The sequence below is a fragment of the Nannospalax galili genome, unplaced genomic scaffold (assembly GCF_000622305.1).
Source record: "Nannospalax galili isolate Female #2095 unplaced genomic scaffold, S.galili_v1.0 scaffold2736, whole genome shotgun sequence".
Lineage (NCBI taxonomy): Eukaryota > Metazoa > Chordata > Mammalia > Rodentia > Spalacidae > Nannospalax > Nannospalax galili.
The window spans coordinates 109,259-126,011 of NW_008338401.1; positions in this window are offsets into that span (position 1 = coordinate 109,259).

The following is a 16,753-nucleotide window of genomic DNA, read 5'->3' on the forward strand; positions in this document are numbered from 1 at the left end:
TATATATATATATGGTAGCCCCAAAATACTTATTCCTCTGAGGGGTGTAAGCCAATCTTGGGTGGAGCCTGCTGCTGAGAGTTAGCTGAAGAGAGTTAGCAACATAGGTAGAGATTAGAACAAACGCAGGAAGAGGAGGAGGAGGAAGAGGAGGGTGGCATCATGAAAAATGGCCAGGGTGTTCTGCAAGCATTGAAATGAGATGGGGAAAGACCATGCCCCCACACCAGAAGGTGCTATGCAGATGATTGGGGGAGAAGGATCCCCTATGATTCTGCTCAATGATGGACCCTACATGCTGCACACTATGGACATGCCAAGCAATGCTTGCAAGCAAAATGGCTCTACCAACATACGTAGAACTGACAAATTTTTAATTGGATAGGCCTGCTCCTAGGGGTGGAACACACCTCTCTTACTGTAGACCAGGCCAACCCCTTGTGTTAATAAAGGCTACAGGCTCCAGCGAGGAAGCTGGTGCAAGTATACTGTTTAATATCTTCCTGGCATTTGTATTTATATCCATATTCGTTTAGATGTTTCTACTTCCTTCCATTGTTGTTACAGTAGGGGAACCACCACTGCAACAGATCAGCAGCAAGGCCTTGAAGATAAGTGATGGTGAGCCCCAAGAGATCACTATCTCACCATGATACAAGACAGATCTCCCTGCATCTGTCACCCCTTCCAAGGCTCAGGGGCCCTTGCGGAAGATTGGAGGAAAGATTGTAAGAGATGGGGGAAGGGGTATAGTGTAGTCTGAAAAATACTTATTCTTCCAAGGGGTATAAGCCAGCCCAGGGTGGAGCCCACTGTGGAGAGTTAGCTGTGGAGAGTTAGCTGTGGAGAGTTAGCGGCATGGGGAGACAGTGAAACAGAGGAGGAGGTGTTCAGCAGCCATGAAAAATGGCGAGGAGGTTTCTCAAACATGGAAACGAGAAGGAGCATTTACAGATCTGGGGAAAGACCCCGGGCCCATAGGGCATGGGCAAAAGCTAACGGAGGCTATGTGCAGGGCCCAGAAACAGTGGGAATGGGCTCCAAGCCTCGCGCCATGTAGTTTCTTTGTAAGTCATCCCGCACTCCCTTCCATAAAGGAAACCCCAAAACTAAAAATGTCTTTGTTAGTCTGTGAGCCTTGAGCCTTGGGAGGGAGCCTTCCCAGAAGGGAAAAGGGAAGAAAATTTAGTGCGACATATGCCTATAGAATAAATTATGTGTCTCCAAATTTCCTTAAAGACATTTAGCCATTTTTTATTTCTTCTACTTTGGAAGATTAGTATCTAATTAATTTATTTATAAATGTGTATAAGTGTATTTTCTATGTGCATGTAAGTGCACCTGTGTCATGCAATGCCCACAAAGCTCAGAAGAAAGAAGAGAATTCTTTTGGAACCGGAGTTATGAGTGATTGTTAGCTGCTCTGTGGGTTCTGAGAATCAAACCTGGATCCTTTTCAAGAGGAGTCAGAGCTCTAGGGAATTATTATGTAGACCAGGCTGGTCTCTAACTTAAAGTAACCCTCCTAAGTGTTTCTAAAGGCTTGTTCACCCTACCTTGCCCTCTTTGAAGAACTTTTCAAAATGTTGATAGTGTTAAAAATGTTAATGAAAATGTGTATAGATTCCTGGGAAAAGGCAACAGTAAACTGCTTTCTAATTAAAAGAAGGAAATGATTCAGAAAGAATATTTTCTTAAAATATGAATCAGATGAAGGCATTAGTTTGTTCAAAATCTCATGATGGTTCTGTCCCCCCAAATATTATTTAAAACATAGTGTTTTTATTTTAGAAACACTTTAACTTTATGTACATGAATATTTTAACTGAATGTATGTATATGCAATGCATTCATACCTAGTGTCTGTTGGAAAAATGACATTGGATTTTTTCCAAACATGGGTCCTTAGAAGGGAAGCAAATGTTCTTAAGTGTGGAGCCAATCTCTCCAGCTCCTTCCAAAATAGTCATAATCTTTCCTTTGGTCCTGAAACATCCTCACAGCCTCATAAACTCTCTCATCCCCTACTGATCTTTCATTTCTCTCTGTTGGTTATTTTCTTTTCCTCTTCATTACCTACCATGAGTATAAAAACTGACAGATCCAATTAACCTCAGTAAATACACAAAATTAAATAAAAATCAGGGAATGGGGAAATCACAACTTTGGTGAACTATTGGCAGCTAATCAATACTGTGTGAGAGAAAGTTGGTCTTATTTTAGGACATGATACTAGACAGGCTGAACAAGCTCCTTTGGATGACCTCACATCAAGGGGCATCTGGGTACATAACCTTGATTCAATAGGCCTTAACAAATATGAAAAAAATGCATGAAGTCCTGTGGGTGGGCTATGAGTGGGGTGCAAGTAAGGTAGGGAGCTAAATATGATTATGTACGAAATCTACGAAATTCATTAAAAATATATTTTAAAGATAGGAGATAGCTCAGTTGCTAGAGTGCTTGCTGAAACGTGTGAGGATATGAGGTCAGGTATCTAGCATCCATGGAAAAAGTCAGGAATTCTTATTTTGTAATTTATGGATTTCCCTGCTTTGTCAATTCTCTATTTTCTACTTTTTTATAAATACAGAGTAGAAAAGCACATGAACAGTACTGTGAAAATGCATTATTGGAAAAATATAAGAAATACATCCATAATTTTTTCATGTGTCTGTTTGATTGCCTTGTGGTTTCATGGGCACCGTGTCCAAGCTAAAATGAGAATAATGCAGACAGACATTGTTAGCATCTGATTGCCAGTTGCTTTTAGCTATGGAATAAACGCCACTTGATATGGGGGAATTCCTATTAGGTGATTCTTCTGTGCTGGGATACATATGTAAAAGAAAACAATTACTGTATCATGAGTTCTTCAGCTATAGAATTCTTGGTTCTTCTGGACACCATGATTCATAATTTCTTTCATGAATCACCTAATTCATCCATTTTTATGTGAATGAATAGATAAAGAATGAGCATGAAGCAATGTTTTAAAGTTTTTGCTGGAGCAAATTGTCTAGTCTGCTCCCTCTTTGAAAGGGTCCAAAGAACAAGTGCAGAGCTTTGCACCTGCCACAATGTCACTACTGTCTCATATTATGTAAATATATAAATATTATACATATAGAATATATTATTCCGTGTAATCATTCAGATAACATGAAAAGGAAAAAAAAATTCCTCCAACCCTATAAAACTCCAAGTTAACTTTCCACATTGTGATTACAGAATGGTATTGCTTCATATCTGTAATTCCAACTTAAAGCAAAGGTTAGAGGCTTGCTTCAGGTTCAAAGTGAGCATGGTACACACTGAATGTTTTCACAGAAAACATTGTGCATTCTCCCTGTCAATACTTTTAAATGCTCAGAAAATTGGAAGCATTTTTATTAAAATCAAGAATACAAAATTGGAGGATTCTCTCTACTCCTATTCAATGTCATAATTACTGTGTTAGATAAGACATTACAACAAGAGTGGGAACTAAAAGGGGTACTGTAATGAAGAGTACTGATCATCAAATTAAAATAACATAGAATCATTTAGGAAAGCTCCTTTTTGTTATCACTGAGGAAATTATTAGAACATACAGACCAAAAATTCAGTATGCAATTTCATAAATGCTAACAGTACCAAGGAGCAATCATAGAATTCTCTATACAGTTCTTTATAGGTCTTCATCCAGTTCCTATCTATATACAAGGAGAGTAGACCCAAATTCAGATATCCCAACATCTTAATTTTTCAAGCATCAATTTTGACAACCTTATAACATTGAAAAAGAAATTTTCCATACATAAAATGTCATGACTTTGCAACATTATAAAATGCCAACTCTGGTTTACTGTAGATGCTGAGATCCTCTTCAAGTCTCTCCTGGTCCCTAACCCTGCTCTACTTTTTGGTTTTCCATGATCTCTCCTTGACCTTCTGCTCTCCCTTGCTCTAGCCCTGCCTAAAAATTGATGTTCCTGATAAATACACCTGGTGTTCTCATTCTCTGACTTTTTCATATCTCATTGGCTGATGGTCATTCTTCTACTGAAAAATCCATTTCTTCTGTCTATTTTGGACAGAAATCCAAATTCGTACCACTTTGTATCAGAAACCTTTCCATTGCTCCAAACACTTCAATTGCTCCAAGTCATGTATCCTAAGTATGGCCTCCATTCAGCAATAAGGCTTTATCCTCAAATTCTGGGAGTCAATCAAAGGAAGTGGTAATAGCCTGTGTTATTTTGGGAGTCCTTAGACTACCTGGACCACAGCTCAAAGGGAGATTTCTCCTGTCAGGCACTGTGTTTTTGTCATATAGCCTTCAGCTATATAGATTCATGGGTATATCTATTGTATGTGTACTGTTCATTAGGATTTTTGAAGAAATATCTTTCATTCTGACTTTACACAGCATCTAAGCCATTACTGTTTTTTCTCTCAATCTCTTTATATCACCCTTCTCTCAATGCCTGTCTCAGCATCTTCTCAGAATTGAAATTCAATCAGGGGACCCTCAATTGTGTCAGCTCAAAAGTGCCTTTCTGCCTCTTGGCAGGTTTTTATCAGAAATATCAGCATGTAAATTTCATACAAAACTCACACATGATGACTAATGCCTAATCAGTGCAAAGCACATAGGAATTGCATTATTCCATTAGTTAGGAAATGTCTAAGCTTTACTGAATGATGTGGCTACTTATCCAAAGCATATCATGAAGGACAAATTCCCTTAGTTCACTTTTAGAAACATATTTGTACAAAACACAATGTATAATGTAGCTCTATTCCCAGTGCTTTGGGAGAGTGCACAGTCCTGTACCCTGTATTCTTAGGAGCCAGAACTTGACTGAGTCAAAGGAAGTTTGTTGCCTCTGTGTGCCCAGAGTGCTCTAGTCCCTAATGGGCAAAAGAAGCTGGTACACTCTTCATAGTCCCTTGCCAGTTAAAGTTTGCCCATCTCCCCATTTTAAAAATTTTCTTATTTTCCTTGCTTGAGCAGTCCAATTCTTTATTATCAGGCTTGATATTCTGTTTCTATTTCATTCATTCTGTTTTGAAGCATTTTCCTCTAGTTTCAAGTTGACATATTGAGGTTTGCCTTTCCATTATTTTATTTCAGCCTGAATTTTCTTCAATATTCCTATCTCTGGTGAAGCCACTTTCATTTCTGAACTCTTTATCATTTCATTTATCTGTATATCTGTATTCTCTTGAGCTACAGTCCAGAGTTTATCTCTACTCTTTGATTTCTTTGAGTTGTTTGTGTGTTATTTAAATTTGGTGAATTCTTTTATCGTATTTATTATCATGCATTCAGAGTCTGCATCCTGGGATTCCTCTAGATAGTCACTGCAAAACACATTATAGGAATAGCGAGTTTTGATGGGGATATATTTTTTAGGTTTTCATGCTATTTTTCACTTTTTTGTTGTGTTCTGGTCATACGGATTTCTCTTGTTTTGTGTATGTCTGTGAAACTCAAGCTTGCCTTTGTTGAATTGAAGCTTATTTCTGTTTACATTGTTGTAGTTTGTTGCTTTCTGATCTGGTATCAGTTGTTAATTAGTCTGTGCTTCAGGTTCTCACTAAGTTTTAAAAATATTTTATTATTTTTAAAAAAATGTATGTGTATGTTTGTATTCCCTGCATGTATGTAAGTGCAATGCCCACAGAAGTCAGAAAAGGGTGTCAGATTCTGCTGGGCCGGAGTTGATGGTTGTAGGCCATTATGTGGTTGCTGGGAATTGAACCAGAGTTAACAGCTGAGCCATCTCTGAAGCCCTCTCTTTTAATTATTTGGAGGGGCTAGGATCCAGTCAAGCTAGTCAGGTTCTCTCCAAGAGGGTAAAGGAACCTAGGTCTAAATCAGAATTATGGGAATCAGCTGGGGGAATTCTAACTAGCCAAGAAGTGAAGGTTAAGCCCTGGATCTTTGGTTCTGGGACTGATTCCAAAGCAACAGAATGTTGATCTGACTAGTGCATCCAGATAGTCAGGTGCTCTCTTGCAGCCTCAGCAGAATGGGTCCAAGACCCAAGGAGGCTTATGGGACCAGGATGATCTGGTTTTGACTACCTTGCAGAGAAGATGTCATTCCTGGTACAGCATGACTGGGGCTGGTCTCAAAGCAGGGTTGGTGACCTGCTGACTGAGCACAGTTGGATCTGGCTAACTTACCCTTCTAGTTGGGTGCTCTCCAGAAGTCACAGCTGGAAGGGTCAAGGTCCAAGTGGGGGTGGTGGAAATATGATGGGCTGGTTCTTACTAGTTAGCTCTTAGCCATGGAGCAGTCAGACTGGGTATGGGCTTGGCAGGAAGTGGCTAAGTCCTCTGGCCAGTCATTTGCTCTCCTGAAGTCTCAGTGGAAATGGACCAAGGCCCAAGGAGGGCAGATGGGTACAGAATGGACTGGTTCTTACTAGCTAGTAGAGAGAGCATGAACTCTTAAGCAATGGGCCTGGGTATATTCGCAAAGCAGGATTATTGGAAGTCACTGTGGGATCTGGATCACTCACCCCAGGTAGGCAGATGCTCTACGGCAGCCTAGCCTGAAAGGGCCAAGGCTCAAGGAGAGCTGATTGGAGCAGTATGGGCTGCTTCTTGCTAGCTAGCAGAAAAGACTTGCCCTCTGGAGCAGCAGGACTGGGGACAGTCCAATTTGTCTAAGATTTTTCAAAAATCAGTTAAATTCTGAATTTCATGTGGTTTGGGAAATGCTCTAAAATGGATATGAACCATTAATTAAAAACTATAATACCAGACTGTTTGGTACATACCTTGCCCAAAACAATGTAAGTGTGGGTCTAGAGAGATGGCTCAGTGGTTAAGAACCCTGGCTGCTCAGGCCAGGACCTGGGTTTTTCTTCCATTACCCACATGGCAGCCAACAAAAGCCTGTAACTTCAGTTCCAGGACATACGACACCCTCTTCGGACCTCTGTGGAAATTATTGCATGACCCAGGTCCACTTATATACATGTAGGCAATAAACTCAGGAACGTAAATAATAAATAAAACAAAATTTTTAAAAAGAATACAATGTACAATTTCAAAGTTTCCCTCAAGATGCAGACTAAATGTTCTGTTCCCTGGTGTTAAACAGAACTTTCATAATCACAAGCTGGAAAGAGAGGAGGGCTGCAAGTTCCAAGTTAGTCTAGGCTGCAGAGTGAGGCATTTCTACAAAAGTCATCCAAAGAATTATGAATTCTCAAGATTCTTTTTTTCCCTTTTTTAAAAATTATTTATTTAATAACCACATGATTAGAAGAAGCATTTCATTACAGCATTAACATATTCAATAACAATTTTTCAAGAGCTAAGATGTATCTCTTTCCAAATTGGCTGTAATTTTTTAGGTTTACAGTTGAATTAATACAGTTATACATTACTCAGTATAAACCCTATAAGACATAAAATTGAATGAGGTTTTAACCTTTAAAAAAGATCTCCATTTTATTTTAAGATATACTGTTTCATACAGAAATATTCATTTTTAACACTACTAAAACTTAGATGCTGCACATGCGTCTCTAATATCTATGAATCTGATTATTACTAGTCATAGTCGGTTACTTTCTGAGATATTTGATACCTGAGCATGGATATAAAATCATCAGGTAGATTTCAATGGTAATGTTTTTCACATCTACTAATTAATATGAAGCGAATCTTTATGCTTCATCCTCAAGTATAACTCATTTTTATAAATTTGTTGATGTCTTTGTGTGTATTTCATGCAGAACATCCCAAACAATCTTATTCATCTACATATCCACATCCCAAATTGCATCCTACCATAGCCTTTTCCCCCCACTGGAGCCCATATACTCTGTCATCCCTGTTACTGCCCACTGTGTTGTTGGTGCCCCAAGCCATTCCCCAGTGCTTGTCCATCTGCTGGATCTAGTCAGCCTATCTAGAGATTCTTGTTTTAGGAAGATCAACTCTTCCTCATCTAGCAGCAATCAGTTGCCAATATTCCTTTAGATAAGATTGGGGTCTACTGTTCATTTTCCCAGTTCTATGCTGGCTTACTGTCTGGCAGTCTCTTGGACCACCCTGGCCAACAACTCAAAGAAAGGCATCTCCTGTCTGGCATTGTTTCCTGTTTTGTAGCTTTCAGCTATACACATGGACTCTTAAGGAATTATACTGAACCCTTTAATCTTTGGTTATACTTTCCTTTTTGGTGCTTAAGACCATACAGTGGCCCAGATAAAATCAATTCATTGTACTCTTAGGGTCGTTTGAGGATCTATTCCTCAGGGGTCACATAGGCTTGGGAGGAGACCCTGGCTCCTTTCTTTCACCAAATCCAACTATGTGAAGATAAGTCAAAGGTCCTGCTTGACAGTGACTGGCTTCACTTGGAAGCATGGAGGAAATTTTTCCTCTGTGTTGACCCTCCTCTTTGTAGACTGAACACTAGTTCAAGTCCATCTGGTGGGGTCTCCATGGCCTCCTTGATTAAGAGGACAGGAGACTGACCACAGTTACAGGACATTTTGAGAAATGCTCATAGTCCCCTGGAACTTAGTCAACCTAGGAGGGCAAGGAGCAAAAACTGTCCTTTATGTTCCTCTGAGCAAATTAGTATAGGCCTCAAAGTGTGGCTGTTAAACACACAAGAAGGTTAGTTCCACCAGTTTGGTACTTTTAATTACCATGTGCTATGTAGCCAAGCTTGGGTGAAGACCAAACGTTCTCAGATAAACCTTGCTAGGTATATATTATATTCCTTGAGCTAGTTGTATGTAAAATATGTCAGTAGGGTGTTCGATTAATATGGTTCCCTTAAGTATTTTTTAAAACTAGCTAGGCATTATTTATCTCTGGCTTTGTCTATCCCTTCCATCACGGTTTTCCCATTTAAAGTGCCCCCATTTTCCCACTTTCTCCCTTCTCCTATGGTTCCAACTCTCTTGATTGCCTTCTTTCCCTTTATTCCCAAGGTTCTTGTGTAACCCTCCCTCCCCCTCCCCTTAAAATAACCACATTTTTATACATATCTCCCTTAATAACACCTGATTCCTACTATTATTCTTTCAGATTCTTTCTTTTCCTTTACCTCTCTGGTTCCTTTTCATTATCCTAGTTTGTGTAGTTATATCTGAATACATACTCACTTATAAATATCTGGTGCTAGGATCCACATATGAGGGAGAATATACGTCTTTTTTTTCTGTGTTACTTCACTAAGCATAATAGTTTCTCGCTCCATCCATTTACCTGCAGATTTCATGATTTCATCTTTCTTTACTGCTGAGTAAAACTCCATCGTATAAATGAACCACATTTTCATCATCCACTTCTCAATTGAGGGACACTTAGGTTGCTTCCATCTCTTAGCTATTGTGAAGAGAGCAGCAGCAAACATGGATGTACAGGTGTCTCTGCAATAGGATGAGTTCTTTGGGTATATGCCAAGGAGTGGTATAACTGAATCAAATGGTATGTTCATTCATACTTTAAGAGTTCTGCACACTGATTTCCAAAGGGGTTGAACCAGTTTGCAGCCCTACCAGCAGTGGATGAGTGTTTCCCTTTCCCCACATCCTCTCCAAAATTTGGCATCATTAGTTATCTTGATCTTAGCCAGTCTGACTAGGGTAAGATGAAATCATAAAGTCGTTTTAATTAACATTTTCCTAATGACTAATGATGTTGAATACCTTTTAAGATGCTTCTTAGCCATCTTTATTTCTTCCTTTGAGAACTCTCTGTTCAGCTCCTTAGCCCATCTTTTAATTGGCTTACTTCCTTTCTTGATTCTTTGTTTTTTGAGTTTGTCATATATTCTGGATTTAAACTTCTGTCAGATGTGTCACTGGTGAAGATTTTCTCTCATTCTGTGGGTTTTCTGTTTGCTTCCTTGGTTGCTTCTTTTGATGTACAGAAGCTTTTTAGGTTAATGAGGTCCCATTTGTTGATTCTTGACCTTGTTTCCTGTGCAATTGATGTCCAGTTTAGAAAATCCTTCCATACACTTATATCTTGTAGGTAATTGCCAATGTTTTCTTCTAACACTTTTAGAGGTTGAGGCTTCACATTGAGGTATTTGATCCATTTGGAGCTGATTTTTATGCAAGATGCAAGATAGGGGTTTAGTTTCATTCTTTTACAAGTGGAGATCTAGTTTTGCTGGCACTATTTGATGAACATGCTGTCTTTCCTCCATTGAATTTTCTTGGCCCCTTTGTCCAATATCAGGTGGTTGAAATTTCATGTACTCATATTTGGGTCTTCAATCTTGTTCCATTGATCTACGGGTCTATTTTTGTGCCAGTACCATGACTATAGCTCTGTAATATAGTTTAAAATGTGGTATAGTAATCCCCCCAGCATTGTTCTTAGTGCTCAAGGTTGCTTTGGCTATCTGAGGGCTTTTGTGTTTCTAAATCAATGCTAGGATGATTCTTCCCAATTCTGTGAAGAATATCATAGAGATTTTGATTGGCATTTCCTTAAATCTATAAATGGCTTTTGGTAGGGTGGTCATTTTCACAACATAAATTCTTCCAATCCATGAGAATGTGAGGTCCTTCCATCTTCTGATGTCTTCCTCAATCTCTTTCTTTAAAGATTAAAATTTCAATTGTAGAGGTCTTTATGTCTTTTGTCAGGTTTATTCTGAATTTGTTTTTTTTTTTTTTCTGCGATTGTGAAGAGGAGTGTTTCCATGTCCTCTTTCTCTGATTGCTTGTTTATGGTATATAGAAAGGCTACAGACTTTTGTAAATTATTTTTGTAACCTGTCACATTACTGAATGTGTTAATAATTTCTATGAGTTTTATGTTGGCAATTTTGACATCTCTTAAATATAATATCATATCGTCTGCAAAAGGATAATTTGATATCTTCTTTTCCAATTATTACTCATTCAATTTCCTCCTTTTGTCTTATTGTTCTAGCAAGAGTTTCAAGCAATATGATAAAGAGAAGTAGAGATAGTGGAGAGCTTTGTCTGGTTCCTGAGTTTAATGGGGATGCTTCCAGTTTTTCTCCATTTAGAATGATGTTGGCTGTGAGTTTGTTATATATAGCTTTAATTATGTTTGGGTATGTTCTCCATAGTCCAATTTCCTCTAGGACTTAGAACATAAATACATGTTGAATTCTGTCAAAAGCCTTCTCTGCATCTATTGAGATGACCATGTCTTTGAGTACATTTATGTGATTTATGACATTTAATGACATGTATATTGAACCATCCCTGCATCTCTGGAATATAGCCGACTTGATCATGCTGGATGATCTTTTTTATGTGTGTCTGTATGTGGTTTCCAAGCATTTTTTTGAGAACTTTTGCGTCTATGTTTGTTATTGATATGGGTCTATAGTTTTCTTTTTTGGTTCTATCTTAACCTGGATTTGGTATTAGACTGATGCTGGCTTCACAGAAGGAATTTGGAAATTCTTCCTCCATTTCTTTCTTTTTGAATCAATTAAGTAGCATTGTATGTAGATCTTCTTTAAATGTCTGGTAGATTTCAGCTGTAAATCGATGTGGTCCTGGCCTTTTTTTGGTTGAGAGATTTTGTATTATTATTTCGATTTCCTTATGTATTATGGGTATGTTTAAGCTGTTGATCTCTTCTGGGTTTAGTTTTGGTGGTTTCCATGATTTTGGATACCCTTCCATTTCTTTTAGGTTTTCAAGTTTGGTAGAGTATACGTTTTGAAAGTATTCCCTTATATCGTTTGGGGTATTTTTGATGTATCTTGTGATGTTTCCACTGTCATCTCTAATTTTGTTGATTTGGAGGTACTCTTTCTTTCTCTTGGTTAACTGGGCTTGTGGTCTGTCAATATTCTTTATTTTTTAAAAGAACCAGGTCTTGGATTCATTTCTTTTTCTTTTTTGTTTTTGTTTCTATTTCATTAGTTTCTGCTCTGACTTTTGTTATTTCTTCTTGTCTGCTGGGTTTGGGTTTCATTTGTTGTTGCTTTCCAAGTGTCTTTAGTTGCAATGATAAATCATTTATTTGTGTTCTTTCTGATTTTTTAATGTAGGCACTTAGAACTATAAAGTTCCCTCTAAGGAGTGCTTTCAATGTGCCCCAAAGTTTTGTTGTGTTGCATTGTTCTTTTCATTTGGTTCCAGGAATACTTTTATTTTTTCCTTAACTTCTCCTTTGACCCATTCATCATTCAGGAGTGTGTGGTTTAATCTTCATGTATTCATGTGGTTTCTTGGGTTTCTTCTGGTGTTGATTTTAAGCTTTATTGCATTATGGTCTGATAGAATGCAAGCTATTATTTCAAACTTTTTGTATTTGTTGAGGTTTGTTTTGTGCCCAAGTATATGGGTAATTTTGGATAAAGTTCCATGGGGCACTGAATAGAAAGTATGCTCTTTGGGGCTTGGGTGGAATATTAGATAGAAGTCTGTTAAGCCCATTTGGTGTATGGTACTGTTTAATTCAGATATCTCTTTGTTAACTCTCTGTCCTGTTGACACATATAAAGGAGACAATTGGGTATTGAAGTCCCCTGCTATTAATGAGTTGGGATTAATCTGGGTCTTAAATTCCTGTAGTACTGCCTTCATGAAGTTGGGTGCAGCAGAGTTTGGTGATATATGTTCATGATTGTAATATCTTCTTGATCTATTATCCCTGTAATCAGAATGAAATGGCCCTCTTTATCTCTTCTTACTAGTTTTAGTTTAAATACTATTTTATCAGATATTAGAATTGCAACGCCTGCTTTTTTCTTAGTACCATTAACTTGGTATATTTTTTCCCATCCTTTCACCTTAAGGTAGTGCCTGTCCTTGAAAGTGAGATGATTGTTTTGCAGACAACAGAAGATGGGTTTCATTTCTTAATCCTTTCATGTAGTCTGTGTCTTTTGACTGGGGAGATCTGTCCATTGATATTTAAAGTTATTAATGAAGGATGTGTATTGATTCCTGCCATTTTTATTTCTGTTCACATTCTTGGTTTAGCTGTGCATTTCCATATTTATACCTTCATTAAATTTCTTTCCTTAACCCCTTGTGTATAGTCATTCTTTTCTTCAGCGCTTTCAATTGCTACAAGAACTCTCTGGAGGGCTAGTCTTGTGGATATGAATTCTTTCAGCCCATTTATGTCATGGAAGATTTTTCTTTCTCCTTCGACTGTAATAGACATTTTGGCTGGGTAAAGTAACCTGGGTTGGCATCTTTGGTCATTTAAAACTGGGAATACTTTGGTCCAGGTTCTTCTGGATTTCATAGTTTGCACTGAAAAGTCAGCTGTAATTCTGATAGGTTTTCCTTTATATGTAACTTGTTGATTTTCTTTTGTACCTTTCAGTATTCTCTTTTTGTTCTGTACATTTGGTATTTTTCCTATGATGTGCTATACAGAGTTTCTTTTCTGGTCCTATTTGGTGTTCTATATGCTCCTTGTATTTATATGGGCATGTCTCTCCTTAATTTTGGGAAATTTTCTTCTACAATACTGTTGAAGATCTGGTCCGTAATATTATCCTGAAATTCTTCTCCTTCCTGTATGCCTATGATTCGTAAGTTTGGTTTTTTATGGTGTTACACAGTTCCTGCATATTCAATTCTTGTGTTTTCTTAAATTTTTCATAAACTTTGCTTGAGTGGTCTTAATCTTCCACTTTATCTCACAGTCTTGATATTCTGTTTTCCATTTCATTCATCCTGTTGGTGAGGCTTTCTCCTGTCATTTCTCATTAGCTTACTGAGTGTTTCACGTCCTTCTTCATTTCAGCCTGAGTATTATTCAATAATTCTCTTTTCTGAATTTTCTGGTTTATACCTACCTTCCTTCAGTTCTTTGACTTCTTTCTTTGTGTGTTTATAATTGTTCTATTGCATTCCATGTCCTGTGTTATCTCTAGGGGGTTCTCATTGTCCTCCTCTAGAGGCCTGTTGGTACTTGGTGGGGATATTTTGTTTTTTTATGTTATTATTTTTTCTATGTGTCTTTGAAATGTGGATTTTTTTTTGTAATTTCTGATTCTTGTTTGAGAGTCAATCCTTTGTTGAATTTAGCTCTGCTTCTTTTTGTAAACTTTATGTGCCTTTGTGGTTTACTTGTTGGGCATGAAAAGCTGGTTGGTCTAGGCTTCAGGAGCTCTCTTTGATTTTATATTGGAGTGGCCAAATTGCTTTGGTCTTGCTGCTCCAACAGAGGCCCAAGTTGGATACTGATCAGATGCTCTCACGCTTTCTCCTAAGGTCTGGATTCCTCCAGGAAAAATGCTGGCCTCAGGAATTTGAGGGCTGGGCTGGCCTGGGAACAGGGCTCAGAAAGATGCTGGCCCCAGGGAGCTGGTGTCTATGTGCCCCAAGGTATGCAAAAGGAGATGGGCACAAGAAGAGCCCCTAGGGCTCCTGGGGACTACAGGGAGGAATTGGCTTTGTGTGGATATAAAGGATCAGGAAGCAGTGGGGAGTTTGAGCCAAGAGGCCAGTCCAGAGGTCTGGGGTGTCAAGGCAAGAAATATGTCAGTCCCTCTGCTAGTAGGAGAGATGGGGTGGGGGAGTTGGGAGGGTGAATGAGGCTAGGGAATTCAGGTTCAGTGGATGCAGCTAAGCTTACCTAGGAAAGCTGCTGGCTCCAGAAAGCTGTGGGGCTGGTCTGCCCAGAGGTGCAAAGGGAGGTGGGGACAGGAAGATACCCGAGGGCTCCCAGGGATGAGAGGAAGGAATTGGGTTGGTCTGGATGCAAAGGATCAGGAAGCAGTAGAAAGTTTGGAACAAGAGTTCGATCCAGAGGTCTGGGGTGTCAAGACAAGAAATGTGCCAGTCCCCCTCCTAGGAGGAGAGATGGCCTCAGTGGCTGGGAGGGTGAATGAGGCTGGGGGAATCAAGGTGCAGTGGGCACAGGTGAACTTATCCTGGAAATCTGCTGGGTCCAGGAACGAATTCTCAATTTTTTAAAAGGGAGAGAAATGGAAACATATTGACTAAAATCAGACAAAAATGCAGGGGTGTCCTAATCAATTATTCAATACAGTGCATGTTGTTAGCTAAAGTTGTAAGACAGTACATGACTACCTTATAGGTTAGTGTTGACAGTCATCTGTGATTACCTGGGATACAAATTCCAGGTGTGAGGAATTTTCTTGATTATATTTACCTCTGGCCACATTCATCAGGGTTTATCTTGATTTGTTTTGTTTAAGAATAAAAGATTCATCGAAAATGGCATAGTGCTACTCTCTGGGTCTGATAAAGCATTTAGCTAATATATTTATCATTCTCCTAAATTATGGATACATGTGAACAGGTAGCTGACTCAAGCTTTTGTGTTATGATGCCTAATCATGGTGTACACTGATATGGAACTGTGAGCCAAAGAAACAATTGTTTCATTAGGTTACTATTCTCAAGAATTTTGTTGGAGGAAAGGAATAAGTAACAAATATAGTAAATTGTTATAAGATATGAAGTTGTTCTGATAAACATGACCCTGTTGTTCTTAGGCCTTTAGAACTGATGTCTCAGTGCAATGTGGAAGAGTGTGGTTCATTCATTCAGAAATACTTTAACATTCCTGAAGCAGTGTTTATGGGCTATTCTGGTGCAAGCTAAGAAGGCAGAAATTCTGAGAGAATTGTGAATAGTGGAAGCTCAGCTGGAGGTTATGTGACACAAAAGAGTACTATCAGGAATAGGGAAATTTCTTTGATATATTTTCCAACATCTGGCATCATTCTGCCCATTTACCAAGACCTTTACTGAAGTATATTTTTAAAATGATGGACTAATGCACTGGACAGAAGAAATTATGTCTGTGGTATGGATACTTTAACAACACTTATATAGGTCTAAAGTGAAAAAGACCAAAAACATTTGCCAGTAAAACAAAACATAACAAAGCAAAGTTGAAGAGGGAAAGAGCTCCTGCGTGTTGAATTTTTCAGCCAAGGTGTGTATAGAAAAAGATGCTAATATCGTTAAAGAGTAACACCTTAGTCTGCAACAGGATAATATACAGTATGCCCTAAGGGGAAAACCTCACTAATCAAAAGCTTCAACTTGTGAAATATTGGATATTTGAACAGAAAACAAAATAAGAACGAAATTGAAGGGGTTCAATATGCCTTGTAACCAATTGCACAGAAAACTTGTTCTCCAGGATTAGGACACAGAAGCTGACATAGCTGGGGTCATAGGGTGTCAGGATACATCTAGAGTGTCAGGAAAACTAGGCAATATTGCCCATGTTGTATTGATTTGTAGTCATGACAGATGTAATATTAGAGGGTGATGGAATCTTACTGGATGGTATTGGGGGAAGCTGAGGTAAAGCAGTAACAAAGCAAGCAAGGAGGCTCTGATAGACCACTATTTGAAGCTGTAAGAGTGAAGCTTAAGTTTCAGTAAAGCTCTCATAATGTTGAAGATACCAGTACCATGGGATATCTGCCAAGGAAATGCATCTCTGGAGTGGAGCCCACTCAAGAGAGAGGTAGTTTGTACTATCTGAAGTAGTGATAGTATGGTGGCTAATATCTATTCTGTTTTAGATCCCTGGTCATTCATTAAACGTCCCAAGATGAGAAAGGACATGGACCTTCAGATTTGCTGTTTGTTTTGTTCAGTTTGGGTCATGCTTTGGTCCTCTCCATCTTGATATTCACCTATTTTCCTCCATTTTGAATGGCAAAGTTTAGTCTGTGAAATTGTCCATGGAAAGTAAGTAATTAGATTTTTTCCGTAGAGGCTCACATTTAAGCTCTCCTTTTAGAGTACTGCTCTATGGAGTGTAGTGTTCATAGTTC